The following is a 22,206-nucleotide window of genomic DNA, read 5'->3' as shown; positions in this document are numbered from 1 at the left end:
AGTGTAACATGGGAAAATGTAAAGCTATGCTGTAAATGTAACTGGTGTGTGGATTTTGATAAAAGCGGTGGGAAAATATTTAGCAAAATATACATATATGTGATGGCAAGCAGTGTGGGAGTCTAAGCAGCTCGTTCAGTACCTCAGCTGCTTTGTGCAAACACAAACTAACAGGACTCCATTTGACTCGTTGTAACGTGGGGGGGGGGTGCAGCTCTGGCTTCTGAACCGGCCGCCACTCCATGTGTCCTGTCAAGTGTAACGTGTTTATTCAGGACGTGCACTCAACACGTGTCTGAATGTGTTTACCTTGTTGATCCTTTCTTTAGGCAACCAAACAACAGCCTTGCAAACAGCTCTGCTCTTTAGAAATTACAAAACATGATCTATCTGGTCTTGTGGACGGCCAAGGACACACATTTTTCTCAGACCCTTGGTGGGCTCGAACTTTAGTGTCTTAGGTGACGAGCCTGTGACTGATGTCACCGCCACCGTCACTCACGCTCAGAGGGGGAAGCCATACAATTTGTGTCTGTGAAGAACAATGAATAGAAGAAACTTTGCGACTGTTTCACAAACTACCTTGTCACCGCGCTGTCACAACACAGGGTGTCAGACGTCTCCTACCAGCCTGTCAAAACTGGAATGTGGTTGGCAGTCTGACTTCTTCTTCTTTCTTTTATGCAGACAAAAAGCGGCAATAAAGACTGCAATCATCAGGAAAAACTAGGTTTGGTGTGTATGCTTCTCTTCATTGTTGTAACTGCATCTCTTTTTTGTGTTTCTAAGATTTTATTTGCAAAATAAAGAACCCTCCTTAATAATCAAGCTGTCCCAACTTACTAGAAAATGTCAAATTTGGCTCCTTAAACTCATTACATAAACGCCGAAATCAAACAGGAAGAGTTTGTGTATGAATTTGCAAGTCATGTCAGCCCACCAACCAAGGTCTAAAAGGGTAAACAAAAGCCTCAAAGCAACACACACTGAAGCAGCGCCAAATGGGGACAACTGAAGGAGGGGGAGATCGGTTTGGGGCACTGGAGCAACAGAGAAAGAGATCCCAAGGTCGGTGTTCTAGTGGCCGGCTACAGATGAGGGAGGAGAGATGGCGTGGACAGATGTCAACAGTGATAAGCGTTAGGCCTGACGGGCTACAGCTCAGCTATCAGTTACTACTCTGGGCTTGAGGTCGGGCCGATGCCAAGATGATGCCAACGCCTCTCCGTGATGATCGGTGCCTCCGGAGGTTGTGCAAAATGGCTGCCGCCGTGCCAGTGCATTACTACGAGTCACTGGCTCTGCAGTTTTTTTTTTTCTCTTCAAAGGAAGTGCCATCTGTGAGTGACAGCGGGGTCTAAGCCATTTATTTTGAATGCAGTAAACAAAGCTGCCATTTTTGCATTTTGGGGGTCTATATGCTTGGATATCACCGCGGGCGAAACTGTTCGCTGTCATGAGAGATATTAAACGCAGTGTGATGTATACCCTTCCTCTGTCTCAATTTATCTAGTCAAATCCGTGCTCCCTCACGAGCATCAGTCAATCGGCAGGACAAAATAAATCCTCATTTTCGCATCTGAAAGCAGGCCGGACAAAAATCCAATACACAGGAGAGTGCTTGGTCTTGCTTTAAGCACAACAACTTCCGAGAAAAAAGAAGCGGGGCATTGGGAAATAAATCAATATCAGGCCATTTACTATCATATTCTATGGTCATCGATGACCTGTCAAACCATTTATTTCAGAGTCTGGACTGCAAACCAAAATCATTTTCCAAAGAACTTTCTCTACATCCAAAACAAATAATGAATAACTCGCAAATCGATACCGTGTGCTTTATTGAGCTCACATGCTTGATTTGAGTCTGGCATCTGGCCCAATTGTTTTTCATTTGCCAGACATCCTCCCCTCTCCCGCCTTTATTCGGCTTTGTGTGGCGCTAAATAATAGCAAAAAGCCCTTGAATGATGCGTACACGCAGCCATAGTAGGAGGACTATATATTTTTTGAGGATAGCAAAGCTCCCTTGCGTTCCGCCAGCTCCTCTGAGTCATATGTTTTAAGAGACACAATTTTAGCAGACTGATTTGACTGTTGAATTCATAGAGGCTCAACAGCGCGAAGCAAAAACATCCGCCACCCTTGATCAGGGCCTCTCAATAGGCCTCGGGTTTCTCAATGGAATCAGCGTTGGCAGTGCCACATCGATCCGGGTCGCAGCCCGCTGTTATACTGAATGGGGCTGAATAAAATCATTGCAGACAGACTCGGAGCTCGCCAGGGCAGGGTCAACCGCTTTGACCCCCACTGGGAGGCCAGGCCCCGTCTTCCTGCAAAAAAACAAAAAACAGAAGAAAAAAAACTGCCTGCATCAGCAGGACGCTCACAGAAATCGCTGCAAGAGAGGTTCCGCTAAGAAGCTTTGACTGACAGGCAAGCTCGCATTTTGTGCAGTATTTGACAGGGATGCATAACCAGCTCTTTGAGGAGGTTTTCTTTCAGAGACGCGGTCCCAAGCCAAATCAGTTAGCATGTGCCGCGGAGTGCAGAAGAAGTGGAACGTCGTGAAGGAAATGAAAGTTGTGAGAGAAGCGAATAAGAAAGGCAGCAGTCTTATTTTATTGGAGTGAGACTTTGAGCCTCCTGGCTATTAAAGCAAAAAAAAGCTACATTTTTTTGCCTTCATCTCACCTAGGGGCAATCCCCGTCTGCCTAAGTATGAAAAAACAGCTGAAAAAACCCCCGTCTGGGGGGGGGGGTCACGGCCTCAGTGAGTGAACGAGTAAAGGATATCGATTACCAATAAATTCATTAAGAACTAACGGGAGGACTTTCTGTGAGACGCAACAATTTGTTTCTGTCAAAACAAGAGCTCGGTGAGGCCGTCTTCACCAGGTCAGTTTACTGTTTTGTAAATAAGGCATTGATAATGTTTTAAAGTCAGCTGCCCCTTGACTAACCCCCAAACCTGCCAGACAATTAGGCGAACAGACGTAAAACGTTCTAAAACGCGGACACCACAGTGACTTCTTTGAGACAGTGGCCATTATTTCCCAAAACGAGCACTTGGTAACGGCGTCATATATCTGCTCTTCTTGCGTCGCGCATCTGTCACGCCTGATGTTAGCTGGCAGCCGACCAGCAGGGCTGTTTCCATTCTGTCTGCATTTAATGTTTAATATGAAATGAAGCTTTCAAGGTTGTGAAATCTGGCACACGGCGGTTAACTGTACTTATTTTATTCATTTTCTTAATTCACGCCTGCAACGGTGTCCGTTTAGGGACATCTTTTTTACATGAAAGCTCAAACTGTATTCGCTACCCACCCCTTTTTTTTTTTTTCTTTTTTACCTGCCTCCTAATCCCCCACCCCACTCGGGAAATCCTGTTTGCTGTATTTGAGATGCAGGGAATTAAACTTTCCCAGAACATCAATGATAAAACCGCCAAGTTTGTTGCCCCCTTTTGCACCCACTGTGACGCCTCTGCTCTTCAGGCCTTCGGAAAGGATGCGCCTGAAGATCGAGATACCGACTGAGGATGTTGACAACTGCCGTTATCGCAGCTCCGCTATTAATAAGATCGTCTGCTAGCTCGCGTCCCGAGGTTTGCCGCTCGGCGTTATCGTGCTCCGGGACAATCTAAAATGAAACAGTGCTGGAAATATGGTGCAGCTGTGATTGGGGGGGGTGGGGGGTAAAAATAGGAAGAAATGTGATGGGCCATAGTGTCAGCGTGGTTAATCGAAAATAATGGCCAGCAATTTATAGCTGCCATTCCGAGCAGCGCTGGATGTACTGATGCAGGAGATCGAATTTTAATGTCTGCGTTCCATCACTTTATACAGGCTACTGATGTTTAGGGCCCCGGCCAAACAGTACATGAATGTTTTGACGGAGGTTATCATAGAAGCGGTTATAAACAGCACTGTGTGTTCAACCTGTAGTGTGTACATGTGTATGAGGGCACATGTTACAGAACGCTGGTAAACATCAGGATGATTTGACAGTCATCTGATTTCCACCGGCGGCTATTTTAATAAATATACACGAGGAGGAGGAGGAGGTAAGCTCGTGGGACATGCAAATGACATCCACCTGCGTTGTTGTTGAGGCCAGGGGAATTCTGAGACCTGCCTGTATTTTTCTTTATTTGAAACAAGTCAATCGAATCGCCCTCTCTTCGCTAGGTCCTCTAACTTACATAGATCCAGGGGAGAAAAATAAATAATTCCAGATGCTCGATAATCCTATAATACTTTGCTTTATAGCAGCTGGTCTTTGTGCCCCACAATAAACAGGTTAACCACAGAATTTGTTGGTGTTTTATCAGCAGATCAAACCAGCTTGATCGCCTTTCAACAGATACACTTTTTGTCGGTTTCAGGACTAAAGAAAAGTTTGCTTTTGATTTAGCTCATGCAAATACTGCATTCAGTGCACATGCAAAGCTCATGCAAATGTTTGGAAACTGACATCACTCATTCCCCTAAAGTGGGGCTTGATTTAAATCGCCCCCCCCCTTTTTTTTTTAGCTAAATGAGCCATCGCTTGCAATCTGCAACATTTGTGAAATTTATGTGTTTTTTATGTTAATTGCATCCCAAACAAAGCGCCATTAATCAATCTGTGCAGTCACATGTAGTGATGGATTGAGTCATGACTAACTTATTGATAAGCTGACCTCAGTTGGCTCTTAATGCACATAAATTGTGCCGTGAAGAAGAAAGGGGGTGGGGAGTGGTCTCCACTTCTTCAGTCTATGTTAGCTCGGCACAATCAGCACCTAACCAAGGCGTTACAGAGGCACCGGGAAAGGCCTTAAACAGGTTCTGTTGTTTTTGCTGAAGAGAGACCACGAGTGGCAATAGGTGATTTCCATACCATTCAACAGCATGTGATCTGCTTTGTTTTGTATCATGTAAAAGAAAGCACAGCACATCTTGACTAACCAGGAAAGGGGCTCGCTCAGACTGGTATTTAAAAGAGCTTCTAAGCACTCCATTCATATACAGAAATTACAGATCAGCTATGACTCATGCTCCTCGGTGTTAGTTTTTTTAAATTTTTTTATTAAAGTCACTCATTAAGCTCAGACTGTATTGTCGGTTCCCTCGGCTTACAGCACAAACGCCAAATAACCCACCTATAGAGCACAAGAGGCAGAAATCAGCTGCATACAATTTTTCCTTTTACACTGATCGTTTTCAGCATTTCACTCCTGACGTCAGAGCCCTTAATGAAGACAGCGTAGCTCGCCGCCGCCGAGTTCTACACAGCCAGTCTAAAGATTTTATTTCACTGCTTCCACAGCTTGCCTTATTTCACTACGGCTTAATGAGAGTCGTTTGGAATAATAGGCTTCCATTGAACAGAGGCATCTGCATCCACACAGCTCTAAATGAGTGAGCTAATTTCCAAAGATAATCACCTCTCCTGCTGTGTTTTTATGCAGTGATGCTGTAGATTTTTAGCCCTGGATTTAATGAAGTCAAAAATTACCTCCAGTCCTCTGGTAAACGTCTACAGACGCTGAACGTGTCACTGAGATTTCTCTTTAAAATCGCTAAAGAAAGATGTGATTTTCCGCATAAAGCTGGCAGTTTATTCAAGGTCCCTATTCAGGAAAAAAAAGTAAACTCTAGAATAGGTTATTACATTTCTATGAGCAAAATACAACTTCTTTTGGAAGAGAGAGAGGGAGGGTATCCTTGATGTGAAGCCCCGCCCACCTCCTGTCCAAACTTTCTGTTTGCGAGGGGAAGCCAATCAGGAGGGGAGCTAAAACAGCTCATTTTAAACAGTAGATAAACTAAAGCACTGCACTAAGGCTCAGCATAATCTCAATAATGAATTACGCAAAGGAAACTGTAGAAGACACCTGAAACTCCACATAACAGGTACCAATAAGTAAAATGATCATTTGATGTTATGTGAAAATCTGCTTTAATTCGTGGCATCCATTAGGTTAACCCGTCTTCATCAAGATGTTTTTTTCTTTAAACGTAAGTCCGTCGTTTCACTGACTGCTTGAAATCGGCCGCAGAGAAATTTCGACTCGCCCGACTGAAACACTTCACGCTGCTACAGAGACATAAAAAGAACTACAAACACTTTTTACATGTTTCCCAGAGCAAACAAGTGAGATTTCTTCACATGCCTCGGTAATGAAGTCCACCGGGACATTCGGAGATACAATTAAAGGATGAAGTGAGCTCTCTTTTCGCTGCCTATTCTGTCTCCCCACTTTATTCCTCCCTGCTCTCTTGTTTAGTCCCAGTGTGCGTGTGAGCATTGTCACTGATGACACAGAAGCTGTGGCGTCACGCAGTCACTGCAGATGGCAGATAAGAAAAAATAGGGTGTGTGTGTTTGGGGGGGTCAGGAAGGGAAGAATCGCTTACAAACGCTCATAGGCCATTTCGACAGAGAGAAACCCCGGCTTGTCAGAACAAATAGGAAAGGTCACAAAGTGTGACAATTTAGTAATGTCTCATTCACTGCGCTACACTCTCTTTTATTTAACTTCTCGCTCTCATGTCAGCGAAGTTGCCTTTAAAAAAAAAAAAAAGTCGTGCCCTTTTATTTCTGTAAAGGTTGCGCTTACAGGCAGCCACAAGCAAGAGAGACTGAGCTGTTTATCACATTCGCGGCGCATTTATGCAGCCGGGGCTCCAGAGGAGCTGTCAGTAATTTGGCAACATTTACAGTACTTCTCCCCTCGCGGCGGAGTGGCCATCGCAAAAAAAAGAAAAGAAGAAGTTATAGAATATGAAAGAAGCTGAAATGGAGGTTAATTCCTCGATGCAGTGTTATGCAGGCTGGGGATCCAAACAGAGGAACGAGGCAACAATATGGCCAGCAGCTAGCGCAGGACACCGTCCTCGCAGCTTTGCGCTTAGCTTATCACAATAGATTTCCAAATAGCGGCGGAGGGTGGGAAGATGGGGAGGGAGAGCAGCAGGGGAGGGGAAGAAGCAGCTGCATTGTATATGTGTCTTTATGGCTACTAAATGAACCCTTCTATAGACTGTGACACAAACAAACCAGTGCTGAAGAGCACACAAACACACACACTTATTGGGCTGTCACAGGAATGACAATCAGCTGTGACAAAAGGAGGCGATGGCCAGCATCAAAAGCTAAATCGGCATCCGGCTGCACATTTAACTGACACCCTTTCTCCCTTTGTGCAGACCTGAGGTGAGCATCTAAACTGGGTAATACTTATAGTTAGTAAGTCTGAATCTAGGTTTCAGCGACAATCATGGCGGTAAGGTTTAGATTCTTTTATCTGGAGTAGCTTTCACACTAATGCACACTTGCATTCTTGGCCAGTTTTTGCGGTGGCGGGACACTTGTCCTGCTGAGGGAGGCTGCAGCTGGCAGCCATCACGCAGAGCCTTTGTCATGGGGGTGTTTGGGCTGCACCAACATTTAGGTGGGTGGTACGTGTAAAAGCAACGTTTATATGAATGCCAGCTTAAATCCCAGAGTACGCTGTTATAGCATCTGCAATCTGGGCAACTTGATCTCAGGCTTATTTGGTGCTTTGGGTGATATGAGTGCCATGTTATTTTAAACTTTAAGAGAAAAGAGGAAAAAGATATATACATGAGCATTCCAACTCCTATTTAACAACGTTCCCTTAATTCTGAGTTCTGACGGCTTTATTTTGTGATTTTGTGGGTCAGCACCCATCTGACTCGATAAAGAGCGTGCCAGCTCTTTAACTCTTCTTTTCTCAGCATTAAGGAAGAATGAAAGGCAATAGATGGTGTCCAGTTACAGTGATGCTGAACCTCTCTTGGAATGTTTCTTTAGGGTAGCCCGACAGGAGAACGCATGCAAGGACAAGGTAGCGGTAGGTAGAGGATTAAGTGTGGCAGCTACAGTTACAGTGCCCGACACCTGACACAGACTTCCCCCGAACAGCATGAGAAATTCAGTGGAAAATAAGTTATATTAGAGGTCACAGGATCTGTAGCTGACTGTACTATGTAGTTTCTGTGAATTCAATGGACTGATGATGGTATAAAGGTTTGCACCTGTGAGATTTGTACGCAGTGTGAGGTGTGTCCCTGAAAATATAACATTAAGGCAATGAATGAAACTGAAAAATGTGGATAATGTGGCGCTTTAAAGCTACAGTATGTAAAACTACTGTAGGTTATGTAACAGAAAAAATGATAAATATACATTACATACATATTTGTGTGTAATTACATATTCGAACAAACTGAAGAATTCTCATGAACTTAGAATGAATCCATTAAAAATACATAGGAGCAGGCACCGGTTTGTGTAAGCCGCCATGTTCCCCTGCCATCTTGAATGCAGTCGCCGAGAGGGACATCGCTGTTCTGCCTAGTCGTGTTTTATGTCCCACACACGTAGTAGGCTAAAGGTGAAGGAGAAGAGAACTCGTAGGCGTTCTCATGCCTCGGAGGCAAATTTTAATCCGTGCTTGCGCCTTCAGATTTAAAAAATGAAGGACCATACCAATGTTTTCATAGGTACGATTTCATCTGAGAATAGGTCACACAGAAGTGAAAATGCAAAGGAAAGAGACACACGACGGGCGTTGGGATAAAACGAGGATAATTACAGGTACAGTACCCTTTTCCAGATGGAAGGAGCTGCAGAGGGCGAAGGATTTTAAACGCGACACTGAAGTTACCTGCTTTCCGATCGAAAGGTAATTCAACCTAACACCTGGACACGTGGGGTTTGAAAAAATTTAAAAAAAAAAAAAATTCAAACTTTTTAACCATGTTTGTCCTGCAGCAGCCACCATAGGTAGAACGATGCACTTGAACCTGGTGGTAAGAAAACTGCATGCAATCTGCAATCTACTGACATCTAGTGGTGAGATGTTGCACACCGCAGCTTTAAGTGTGGCAGCTTGGCCCTGGTGAATCTGATGAATAAACAACGTTTACAAGACACACAGCACTAGCATGATATCATCCACTGGCTGGTGAAGTCCTTGAAGCCTTGATCTTGGTGTTTTGAAACTGGACGTGACAAACGAGGGATGGTTCCACCCGAGAAACTGAGGACACACTGTGCATCAATCAATCGCAACATATACTGTAAAGCACTGTTTAATGTTTTTTGACTCTAATAGTTACCATCATTTACAAAATGAACATATTGTTGGGCTCAGTATGACAGCGACTGAGAACTTGTCGAAACGTGTCGAGATCACAGGGCAAAGGGTCATTTCCCCCTCAGATTTCTATAGAAGCAGAAACCTTTTTGCAACCAGAGCAGTCACCCCCTGCTGGCTTGAAATACAAATGCAGTTTTAAAGCACTTCCACATAAGCTTCGCTTCTTAGAACAGAAAGCTACAGTATGTCTCATCAAGATGAAGATACATGGATATCTTGGTGACTTCACCGGGCTCGGTATGCCTAGCTTATTTATGCTATCTAGCACTCTTAAACCATTTCAAACATCTTAAGCCATTCCACATGAACTCCATTTAAGAGTAACCTAAGTCTGCTAAACAGCTCTGTCTAAAACTGTCTTTCTATGTTTAACTGTTGCCATCTCATCTCCCAGTAGATTTGTATATGTACAACACCAAATACAGTTAATTGCCCAAAGTGTTCACACGAATGTGGCAGGCTGGAAGATACCGACTCCTCATTCGCTGTTTTTTATACTAGCGCCATGTCGGGTCCTAATGTTTAGATGCTCAGTGTAGATGAATGGTACACTTGAGAAACATGCAAATAGAAATAAACGAATAAACAAATTTAAGTATTACTTTATACATCCCTGGTAGCCAAGGGAATTTTCACTATAAATACATTGGCGGGGTCATGTGTGGCATAGTTTTCTAGCCTGACTAAATATAAACAAGGCCTGTCTGCACAGTGTTATCTATAACAGTGTGATGCAACTCTCCGAAACCCCTCTGAAATAGTTCCTAAAATATACATGAAAAGGGAAGGGAAAGATATACCCATTCTTTTGTGTCGGCTGTTTGAAGACCCAGCTACAACCTTGATCTGTCATCCCTAAAATATCACAATGAGGTACGAAATAAAGGATGGAAGGGTGGGGGGAAGACAAAAAAGACTCATGCGCCGAATTAAGTTGTCAGCATTGCTAGCACCATCGAAGCGCATCTGTTTAACCAACATTGTTATTCTAGTATAATGGCGGGGATCAGAAGAAGAAAAAATTTCCTTTGGGTCTTGGCAGGTTTGAAATAGGCAGGACAAGGAAACACTGCAGCTCACATTAATGCCTAATACTCACTCACATTAATGTCTAATATGCACTCATTTCTTTCCCACACAGAGCTCTGTATTCCCCCTGGGCTACCATTTGCTTTGCAAAATGCATGCATGAAATTCTTGAGACCAGGCTCCCCGTGAGAGTCTAAATAATAGATTACCAACACAGCATCCAGCCTGAGCTATAACTTCAGCCCCAACTGTCTGGCCTCATTAGTGAGGGGGGTGTAAAAGATAGCCAGCTGCTAGCCCAGGTGACGGCCCACAGCTCTGGCCTTTGGCTGCAGCGGCCCACCCTAAAGAGAATATACGGCGTCTCGCTCTTTGCAATTCATCTTGTAATCCGCCTTAAAGCTGCTAAGCTTCCGCTGAAGGCAAATGAATGGTGACCAATGGCAAGAAAGAGGAAGACGAAGAAAGAGGAGAGAGGAAGTTTGAGTGAGAAGCGCAGACAGGGAGGGGAAAAAAGAAGAAGAAGGAGAAAATGTGTCCGATTCAACTGTGAGGAATCAAAGGTGGTTGGTTTGGGCTGTCTGGGCAGAACCAGAGGTGACCTAAGCCATTTTCATCCACTGATTGCCCCCCCCCCCCCCTTTTTTTCTCCCTCCTTCTGCACCTCCCTCCATCTTTTTTGCTCTCTCTTCTTTCTCCTCTGTAGCTCTGTCTCTCTCGCCCTTTCTCTCCATGTCCGCTTCCAAATGGCAGTCATTATACCGGACATGAAAAGTCATTTTAGTTCCGCCTGGCTTCTTCAAAGCAGCTAGCTATAATTGCACAGTGAGTAGAGAGAGAGAATGCCGGGGTTACACAGAATTTAAACGCTCGCTCGTAACCTTGCAGCGATGCAGGAATTTGAATTCCGATTTAAAACGAGAGACGTAAACGATTAATAATAAAGGAGACATATTCCCACAGCGTTGACGCCAGTACGTCCACATGTGCAGGACTTTTTTTCTACTCTATTTCCCAGCTTCCGCGTGAGATTTCTATACGTCTTCCGAGACCTCTCCGCGGGTGCACCGGATTCCACTAAAACACGCGTCACTTCAAGAATTATGGCACAAATCGGGGAAACATTTCCAAATGATGAAAAATCCATCTCCTATTAAATGCATTCCTCATTCGTGAAATTGCTATGTGGCAATGTCACTGAACTTTTTAATGGAATCCTCTGCTCCTTGCCAATTCCGGTCGGAGTCCGGGAAATGCAAATGGGCGACAAATTCAAATCTTTACACCCTTTGTTCCGAAACTTCATTTAAGATAAAAGTCATTTTTATTTGTGGTTTAATGTATGCAAATATTTTTTCTGTAGCACTGCTGCTGCAATAAATCCTGCACGTTGAGTCTATTCTTAGGTTTCGCTCTACCATCTACATTCATACGCGCATGTGTGTGTGTGTGTGTGTGTGTGTGTGTGTGTGTGTGCGTATATAGACACACTGGGCGTCTGGGTGAGCACAGAAGTGCTTGCGTGTGTTACAATCTCAGGCCTGAAACAGTTTACAGCCCCTGAGGGTCATATATACGTAGCTCTTTACCAGTTTACGAGCTAGCCACCAGTCTGAGCTGAGCACCCCCTCCCTTGCACTTATCTCTTGCACCCTTATATTTGGCACAGCAGGTAGCGTAATTGTTCCTGGAAAGAGCCTATCAGCCAAAGCCTTCCATTTTTGACTTTTCGTCTCAAAGACCTTTATCACAACACCCCATTTTTGCCCGGCTGCTGGCTCTAACCACAGAGTGCCTCTGAACAAAAGTGTCTCCGCTAAGTCGTTCCCTTTTGATGGAGAACGACGGGGTGAGCGAGCAGGGAGGTGAGTAGACAGAGAATACAGACTGGGAAATATGTCTTCTGTACAAGACCAGCAGCCCACCCCCACCCCAGCCCCCCCAATCCACCAAACGTAACGTGGCTCTCTCTCGCACGCGAGCAGAAACAAATTCTGAAACTGTCATACTTTAATTGAAATTCCATCACTTGTGTGGCTGCTATTGTGGAATAATTTGATAAAGCTGTGTGACATGAATGCACACAGGCCGCCCGCCACTTCCATTTCTTCCTCCAGCTTTTATTTCCTCATTCTGCCGGTTATTCAAATGAACCTCGCTGGATTCTGCTCTCAGCCTTCCCCAAAAATTAAGATAAGAGGAAATGAGACAATAGGAAGGGCATAAAAAGAAATGATGTTTTGGGTTGCAGTACAATCAAAATGAATCCCTTAAAAAAAATAGCACCAGGCTACCGTTTCATACTCCATCGCCTTCTTTCATGCAGCATTTGAAGCCAGAATTATCATGTTTCACTAGCACTCTTCAGCTTTCTTCTAAGTAGCCGCAGCTTTCCCAAAGTGTGGATAGTGACAGACTCTTAGTTGCTAGATGGGGGGGGGCTGATCCAAAATGGAGGTCAAGGGCAAAATTATAATACTCTGCCAGTGCTGCTGACCCCGATCCAAATCCATACCCGCATACTTCCACCCCATGTACGTCCTCACAACTGGCTACAGGCGTTTGGCATCCATCATATCTCCTGAAACACAATCTCCAAGCAAAGGACAGCTGCAACAGAAAAGCACTCCTCCGTGTTTCTGTCACTTCGATAGTTCCCCTGTATGTAAAGGCTGGAGGCAGAGCCTCAAGGCGAAGCACTCCAAGCTGTTAGAAATGACACTGAGCGTTCCGCTTTTAACGCTTACAAGTGCATTTTACAAAGGGAGATGAAATCGCCATGAAAGAATGGAGAAGGAAGGCAGAAGAACCTTTCTTTCTAAAATTACACCTCATTTCAATGAGGCTAATTTGAAGCAGGGAGAACACGGAAACAAAACAAGACAAGGCATTTAAATCGGTCGCAGAATTGGAGAATGGGCGCAAACGGGGAAAGAACAAGCTCAGCTTCTCCCTCCATCCCCTCCGCTGCCAAAAATATTTACGCCTCAGCTTTCTGCCCTGACAGGGTGATGGACAGTAGAGGTGATTTTGCTTGGGCGTGAAAATAGGCTTCTTATTATTCCAACCCAATGGCAACTTGAATATCAATAAAAACTGCTAGCGTTCCCCTATGTGTAAAACCAATGCCCCGTAGCGGTGGTTTTTATCAAGCAACCCACCCTTGACGCTAGTTATGCAGTACTAGAGGTTACAGGGAGGAAATGCTTGCCAAGTAAATAAGTGAGTGAAGCGATTGAATAGAGAGGAAAAACACCGCGGGACCACAGCCAAAGTGAACCAAGGGTAAAGTCATGATCACTTCATTATGCCGCGGTGCAGCTCAGTGTTGTGCGAAATCAAACTGCTTTCTCATTTGTCACAATGCATCAGACTGGCCTCTGTGAGGTGGGGGTTCTGTAGTCGAAAGAGGGCCCCGAAGCACAGCCGCACACGCCAGGTTAGCAGGAAGAAACTTTTAAGTGTTCCATATACAAAATGCACGTGCGACGTACGCCGTGAGCTTCGTGGACGTGAACTTTCGTGGAAGCGTTTTCCCTCCAGAGCCCATCAAACTTCTCTCTCGCATCCACCAGCCACCCACCCTGCCAGCTAGCCTGCCTGCCAGTCAGTGGGTAGCTGTTAAGGGCCATTGTTGGCACAAAACAAGCTAGAATACACCCACTGGATTACAGGGGGCAGGCAGCGAGGGGGGGGTGATTGCTAACAGACATATTGGCACTCCATCTCACCCAGTTCCAACACCATGGCGCCTGATAATTGCGGCCTCTGTGTTTACGTATCCATTTTTGTAATGTAAGTGTTGATTTCTCATTCCACACTTGTAATAGGGGCCCTGGCCTTGGAATTCCTCAAGTAGAGCTCTCTCTCTTTCACACACACAGGCGCATGTAAAAGCACACACGTAGTACAAAAAAAAAGTTTTTCCTGACATTTCTTTCTTTTCTTATTTTAAAGTCTTGAAAAAACAAAATAAAGCAGTGAGTCAGAGCTACTTATCCGTGCTGAGACAATGGGAGTGTGCGGAGCAGGCACACTTGTTTTTAACCGGCCTCGGCTGTGTGCCAGTTACGGATGGTGGATAAGGAGATATTTAAAGCTCCCGCAGTCCTTCCAGACATCTCTGTTACACCGAAGGCCCTGCTGTCAATTAGCTTTTATCGGCGAGCTTAACATTTAACCAACCAGTGGTGCGGCAATCAAATCGCACAGCTAAGCGAATGCGCACTGGAAAAGAAGCAGAAATAATAGAAGCGTCTGAAAGATCTCGAGTTCCCTTAAAACGTGAAGTTTTCAAAACACCCGCTGTTCCTTCCAGCCACTGTCAAAAATGTAGGATGTGATTTCAGAGTGTGCTTCAGGCACAGAAACTGTAGAAAAAAGGAGCAGATCGGCAGGCACGCAAAAGATGGCCCAAGCCCCTTGTAGGCACTTTCCAACCCCTGATCATTTTTCAATTTAGCGGCTTGAATGCCACAAACTCTTTGCATCCTTTGCGCGTGCACGTTCACACAAACACGTTCGTGTTTTCACAGGTTCAGACTTTGCTCACCAGCTGCATATCGTCTGGGAGGCTTTAGAACAGCAGAAGGTGAAGGATGAGGGGTTGGAGTGCAGATGGCCGCGTCGGTGCCACTTTTCGATGACTGAGACTCTTTTCTCCCTTCAGCGACTTTGGGAGGCAGCACTTAAAACGCAACGCCGCCTCGGCGCGTGTCCATTTTGCCTCCCTCTTTCGAGTGCTGCTGAAAGTGGAACTCGAATGTGTGGTGACAGCATTAATTGTGCTGTGTCAAAATCGGGCTAATTGTTTGAGCCTGGAACAGTCGAACGTGAAGGTACAGTGCAGAGATGCTGGGCGTGCTCTTCCCAGAGTGCTCACTGTGCGATGAAAACGCCTGAGCAAACACCCACATTCACTCTGATTTGAATGTTTAAATACACACACACACACACACACACACACACACACACACACCATACTGGCCTTTCAAATCACCTCACTAGCCGACTCTGCCTTCGATCCCTGCTTTTTCATTTACCCAGACAGCAACACCACAACACATCTTGTCACTCTTTCATCCATTTTTTTACACTGTAATCCCACCTAACGTGAATTGCTGATTATGTAGTTATACACATATTAATTTCCATCAAGCTGATAAACTATCATTTCATCCTTGGGGACATTTGTTACATTTCTAACACTGGTTGCTATACCTTACATAAAGTTTTTCTTTCTTTTTTTCAAGCAAAAGAGGAGGGATCTCTAATCATGGCTTGTAGCCCCTCTCTGCTGCATTCTCCTCAGTGGCTGGAGAAAATGAGTCCCCTAGTGGCCCAACTGGCACACTGAGCACAGGTGGCATGTACTCCTGGAAATAAAGGCTCGCTTTCACCTGACTGACAGACAAGTGCTGCTTTTATTATTCTAATTTTTTAAAAGCAGTTAACTTTAACGCCTCCTCGTCAATAAACACTAGAAAAATGTTCTAAAAAAAGACAGGTAAGATGAGGGACCTCTGGAGAGTTTTTAGAATGCACTTTGAAAATTCCTCGCACTCCACTCGCTGCCTACAAAGGCAGGATGCACTAATACGAACCGTATACTCACGACAGCCACTCGGCTTATAAAGAGGGCTTAAAATAACGTGTTTTTTTTAGGATAACACAGCGCAGAAAAAAATAGTTACCAGTTTATTTTAAAATAAATAAAAAAAATAATGTAAAAAGCAAACGTAAATATTATAAATACATTAAGTGCGTGCGGATAATCTACTGAACACCTCAACGCAAACCCCACGTCATGACCAAAATATAGCACAGACAAATTTGCTCACGTGCAGGTGCATTTTAAGGTTTTTGTTTTTTAAATCAGCCAGTCAAAGGAAGCTATTTCGTGTCATTCCGCGCGAATTTCTTACTGTAATGTGGCCCTGAAAGCAACATCGCGTCGCGCGAGTTCACAAAAAACTACAAGTTGGACACACGAACACGGCAGCGCGAGGACAGAAAAGCCCGTCCACATACGTGTAACGGCCCCCGCTAATGTTTGAACCAACTTCGCGAGCCTGTGCGCGCACCTCAAATCACTGCGGCAGCCACTTCACTTCCCACCGTCACAACCTCCAAACTCCCAGGCTCGTCAAACATCTCTTACCTTATCACCATTTTGCAGTCACTCTCAAACTCAGTCTGTCCTTTATTTTTTTCTGCGTAAAGGGAAGTCGAGTTTCTTTTTCTTCTTTCTGTTTTACATCCACTAAATGGCAGGCGAGTCCCGGGGAAAATACCGTGGAGGAAAGAAATCCGTCCTCAGGTCCTTCTTCTTCTTTCTTTCTTTCCTTCTTCTTTCCTCCCCCGTCTGTTCGTTCTTATTTCGCGTCTTTCCTTGAGATGTCCGTCACCGGTGATTGGGGGGGGAGAGATGGGGGTGAAAAAAAAAACACGCACGTGGGGCGTGTATAATATATTCTCTGGTTTGGGTCTGTCTCTGTTGTGCTCGTTAGATCTTCATTGAATTGAACGTGGCGAGACTGTGGTTGTGTTTGGAGAGCGCGGTGTGCCTGGGACGCACTGCTCTCTCGCTCTCTCTCTCTCTCTCTCTCTCTCCCCTCACTCATCCGCCTCGGTACGTCTGTCTGAGTCTCTCTCTCCCTCTCTCTCTCTCTCTTCACCGAGACCTGAGCACGAACTTGGTGTGTGCGTTTGTGTGTTTTTGCGTGTGTGAAAGGGTGGGTGGGTTGGGGGGAGAGGTGACGTCACTCAGCGAGGTCCCACTCGGCCAGCTCTCCTGGATCAACTTTCCTTCCCAAGTCCACTGCAGGAATGTCCATTTGGACATGGCTATTTTAGAGGAAGATTGGTGTGAAAGGGAAGAGCCAGAGTGGGTGTGAGTGTTTAGATTTGACCTGGTAATTATTTTCAGATGCTAAATCAAGACAACCTCTTTAGCTCCCATGTGTCTCTGTATGTCAGTTATTTTAGAGTTGTAAATGTGTTGTAAAGATTCCCCCCCCCCTTTTTAAGTCATTTTGAATCAGATTCCAACACGATGTGTATCAGCAACAGACTGTTTAATACAAATAAAAAAGATGTGTCTATGGTGCACATATTTAGAGAGAATCCACAGAAATGAGGTGTGAGGTCAAAAGGGGCAATTGAATGGCTTTGGTTGTCAAGGAGGCAGTACATTACAAACAAGTAGAAATCAGTGCAGTTGGTCAGGAACATCTCCCTCTAACCATCATCAGTCAGGATAGTTCATTGCTTCATCTACAAATCAAAGTTAAGACTCTATAATGCCCTCATATCAGACTCCGCCCCCCCAAAAGTAAGTATGTTTCTTTTTGTGGGTCCAAGCCTATTAAAACTGAACTTAGCTTAAATAGGCTTGTGAGCACGGGACATGGTAGAAGTAGAGAAACGTTTATCTCGGGTCCTACCTACTTCCTGTCACCATTACTTATTTCATCTGTAGTCGCATAAAGTCACAGAATGCCACTCACTTTCTATGATCTCTGGTTACAGCATTGCTCTAAAGGACTTCCATTGTGGATGTAGTTTCATGGTGGAATGTATGCTACCATCCAGACATGTTTGTTTTCAGGGAAGGTCTTGCTTATTTTAAGCAAGCCTATGTTAAACCACAACAGTGTGGTAAAGGTCTGGTAACTGAAAGGGGCCTGTCTGCAGTCCAGACCTGACACTCGTTGAAAGCTAGTTTGATTATAAAACCAAAACAATACAACAAATGAGGAACTGATGGAAAGAAACACCGCAATGGAAAGAGACAATCTAACGAGCATCTGGATAAAATGCCAGCCACTCCACTGAACTGAAGTTAGTGCTCTAACACACAAAAATGTCCACAAACATGCTTATTTATTCATGACATTTTCGCAGTTACTTATTGTCAGTAATTGACCTGCAGTCTTCCCAACTCTGGACAGCTGCTGGCTAAACAACAACAGCCTATTATAAGCTAACACTATGATGGCATAGTGCTAGCTTGAGTGTCCTAAAAAGCACACTTTACCTCTGACAAAAAAAAAAAAAAAAACTTACAATTTTACATCATATGAGTTTATTCACTACATGTTTGACTCTATCATTGCTAGATCCAACCTCAAAGAAAGTTTTACTAATTCTAGCTAACATAGACTAACAGCAGCTAACACTGGCTAACAACCGCTAACGGAGGCTAAGAGCAGCACTTATCAACAGAAAAGTTCAGAATATCCTCAACAACTCACATCAGCACCTGAAGTTAGCTTCACTGACTCATCAATTCGTAGAAAACTCCTTCCACAAAGTTTTACAGCCACCTCCAGAGTAAATAGAGTTGGACAGATTGATAGCTGAGGTAACAGCGGACTGACACCTTACACTCACTACAGATGAAAAAAAAGAGTCTTTGGGGTGATTCAAGGGGTAAAAATATAAAATACTGAAAAATATATAATTGGCACATATCTGCTTTTTTTTTTACTGATTTATTACTAAATGTTAAGATTATTCAAATATGCTACAACATAGTGTGTAGAAAATTGCTCAGAAACACTGGCTGGTCATGGCTGTTATGAGGTATAGTCTAGATTTAATGTTTTTGATATCTCTTGGCTGACTAAAATATATTAGCCCTACACCTTAGATGTACTTCTTTTGCAGGGGTAAAAAAACAGAATTCAGTTGCAATCTACTGACATCTAGTGGTGAGATTTTATACACTGTACCTTTAATTTCAGCTATGGGTTACCAGTAAAGAGGTAGTCTCCAAAATGATCAGTTTCTGTGCTAATACTTGTATAGATGCTGTATTATGTAAGCAAGACAAGATGAATCTGTTACAAAGTGCAGTACCTGAGTAGTAGTTATAGCTTTTATAGCTAGTAAATGCAGCTGCCAAGCCAAGAATAAACACAATACCATAAAATAATCAATCTTAAATACGAGTTGTACTGTACTTGTGTTTGTTACTTGATTATAGATGGTTGCTTTTCCCCACAGTGGACAAACAGAGATGTAGCATTACCTACATTTCCTGACTTTGGTTTGGTTCATAATAAATATCATTGTGTACAGTAAGGTGCCTCTAAACCCTCCTGAGAGACACAGATCCCTGTAGGGATCTTATATTGATTCTTTTGTCAAACTGAACCTAAAGTGCATGCATGCAAGCATTGCTTCTTCATGTAGGAAAACTGCCTTTACATATGCAGGAAGTAAACCAATGCCAGCCTGTTGATCAGGAACCTCCAAGTCTAAGAATTCCTAGATGTGGTTCATGCATGTCTATGTCACCGCCTAGGCATAATGTCACACAACAAGGGGATAATATTGCTCCTTATAACACAGTGAAGTGAATGGACCTCTGATGTAGGGCTACAGAAAATAACAGCAATGGCCTGGGGAGACAGATGACTAAGACCAATAGTGTTTTCGGAAAAGTTGCCTCTATGGCAGCAAGCCAAAACCTCTGATGAACAACCTGGCCCTGCAGACACGTAGATCTAGCATCCAACAATAGTACACTGAGAGACAGAGAGACAGACTACTGCAGTCAGCAGATCTGTTTTCTTACCTGCACTCAGCCACGTCATGTATCTGATTGAGTAACCGTGATGGTGATTTACACCTGCAAATTATACCCAGCTTCATTTTGTAAGGGCAGAATTAGATTCAGTCTATGCATGTAGAAAAAGAAAGTGTTGGTTTTCTGACAATGAACCATGGAGCAACTCGATGAAATTACTGTAAGGTGAACTATTGGCCTCAACTGCTGGCTATGAGAAAGCATTGTGGGAGTGAGACTGTTGTGTCTCAAGGCACAATGCACTGTAGATCACAAATGTGTGGATATCACGACAACACTTTCTTGGATTGTTTGGAATATTATTCTTATGTAAAAGGAGTAGAGGTTGGAAAGCCGATTTGGTTGTAACGATGAGGTGCCAGATTCCAAACATTTAAAGATTCAATTTCATTCATAAAACTCAATTTGCTTTAATAAAACAATTTTGTTGACATTCACCCTTGATGCATGACTGCAAGAGATTTTGTTTTTTCAAATCTCTCAACAATATTGTTGATCTTTGAATATAATTGCGTGGCACTAGATATTAGATTTACAGTTCTGCTCTGCTTCTAACCTTGTTCTTTTATATTCTTGGCACCATCTATAGCAGTAATACAGCAGCACTTGTTGATAAATGGGGGCAAGGGTAGGATTTATCAAGAGGCTGCCTTGCTCCCCTATCGTGGCTGAACTTTGTTGCCCAACAAGATAAACCAACTGTCCTTCAATAAGAAGGATCCAAGAAAGAGCTGGGAAAATAGATTACCACCTGCTGCAGGTTTACCTACCAGCACTGACAGGAAAAGGACAATTTTAAAGACTCTAGCAAGGGAAATTTTCTTTGTTGTAGGACAGTGATAATGCATTAGTGTTACATGCGTCAGTAGTGTTTGAAATCCTGCAGTGGACATATTTACATTTATATGTGCGTGGGGTCATGCAAAGTGTAGCACTGATTGACATTTACTATGTAAATACAATGCAAACGCTAGTAACGATGCTAAAGGTTATCCTGTATCAATAGGCATTCGCTTTAGATGAATAATGTAAATAAACCCTTTGATGTATGTGCTTCCCTGTGTACATACCCACACAGTAAATCTTTGGGGATGATTCTGACTTTAGAAAACTAATTAACATTAAATATTCTCAATACTTTGAAATTCTGTGGAACTGCTTTTTTCTTTTTCAGTAGACAAAAATCAGCAGTTGACTGTTGAATAATTTGAATGCCATATTCAATTATAAGCAAAGTAAGCGCTGTGGATATTTAAATAATGTGCTACGCAAGCTATCTGAATTCTGGTTGAATATGTTGGCAGCTATTGCAGGTACTGGCATGATATTTTACACAAACATTAGGCAAATGTCACTCTTCTTCTAGTTTTGCCGACAGGTCAAAACTGTTCACATATCCGGTCAAATATCTCAAAACTAGCATAACTATTGGCACCAGTTGGTTTATAGGACGACTCGTAATAACTTCGGACATAACCTACGACTTTTCAGCCTTACACTGCTTTAAAGTTGAAACAGCTTCAGATTTTAAACAGATACTTACATCTGTTATTTATGTCGCATGTTAGCATTTAGCCCCTATATGCTTCACTAGTATCGTAACTGTAGAGTTATTCTTTGTTAAAAGTACCGCAAGTCCCTTTTAGCAGTGCAGCATCTTAGCCTTTCACAGCTCCTTTGTGCCATGGTGCTTGAGTTGGTGGATCATTTCTGCTTAAGTTAAACCTTTTCCCTCTGCAGGGTCGTCAGCAGTGTCCTTGTGGACAGTTTAAGCTACTGTACAAAGCAGATTAATTCATTAGATGATTTTTTGTACTGGTGCATTGTTTAGTTCTTTGGGATCACACCTTAAAGTCACATTTATGTGTTGTGTTTCAGCTCTGAACCAGCTTGATGAGTGGTTCTATAAGTTGTGGGGAGAGAAACAAAGAACCTTTATTTTGCTTAAAGAGGTTCTGAGTAATGTTTGTCAGATGAATTTGAAAAAGGCTACTGTTGACACACATTATCATTGCTCAACAGGTTTGGGTCAATTCGAGTGCAACTCAATCCAATAACTGTTATATCAGTAACACTTCAGTTAGTGTTTTGATTGCAGATAATTTGCAGAGTAACTCTGATTATACAGACTATTTATAATTCAGCAACCACATTTAATGCTAGATTTAAAAAAAAAATCAACAACAACCAAAAAAACCCCCCAATATCTTTCACTGTCAATCTTCTCATACCCCGAGGTTCAGGCCTTCTCACCCTTGACAAGTTGCTGGCACTTTACAAATGACTGTCTGTCAAATCATTACTCTGGTTTCTGTGACCAAAGACAGGACCATGTATAATGCTGCAGAGAAGAGAGGCAACTTATCTGAATCAAAAACAAGGAGTGTTGTTTTCAGCTCCTCTCG

The 22,206-nt window shown here is 43.4% G+C and overlaps 1 protein-coding gene across 40 annotated transcripts in view; it reads right to left on the bottom strand.

Moving 5' to 3' along the window:
- LOC120721802 (receptor-type tyrosine-protein phosphatase delta-like) overlaps nucleotides 1-22,206 on the bottom strand; it is a 404,829-nt gene that overhangs the window by 122,952 nt on the left and 259,671 nt on the right. Inside the window, exon 1 of one of the 40 annotated variants that reach the window (XM_040012366.1) lies at nucleotides 16,367-16,826. The exons of the other annotated variants lie outside the window; for them this stretch is intronic. The gene's annotated coding sequence lies outside the window, so the exon portion shown is untranslated. Of the gene's footprint in view, nucleotides 1-16,366; nucleotides 16,827-22,206 lie in introns of those variants that run through there. 40 annotated transcript variants of the gene reach the window in all.

Source organism: Simochromis diagramma, unplaced genomic scaffold (genome assembly GCF_900408965.1).
Source record: "Simochromis diagramma unplaced genomic scaffold, fSimDia1.1 OVJJ01000604.1, whole genome shotgun sequence".
Taxonomy (NCBI): domain Eukaryota; kingdom Metazoa; phylum Chordata; class Actinopteri; order Cichliformes; family Cichlidae; genus Simochromis; species Simochromis diagramma.
Note: the sequence above shows the minus strand (reverse complement) of the source record. Positions and strands in the feature narration are given on the sequence as shown.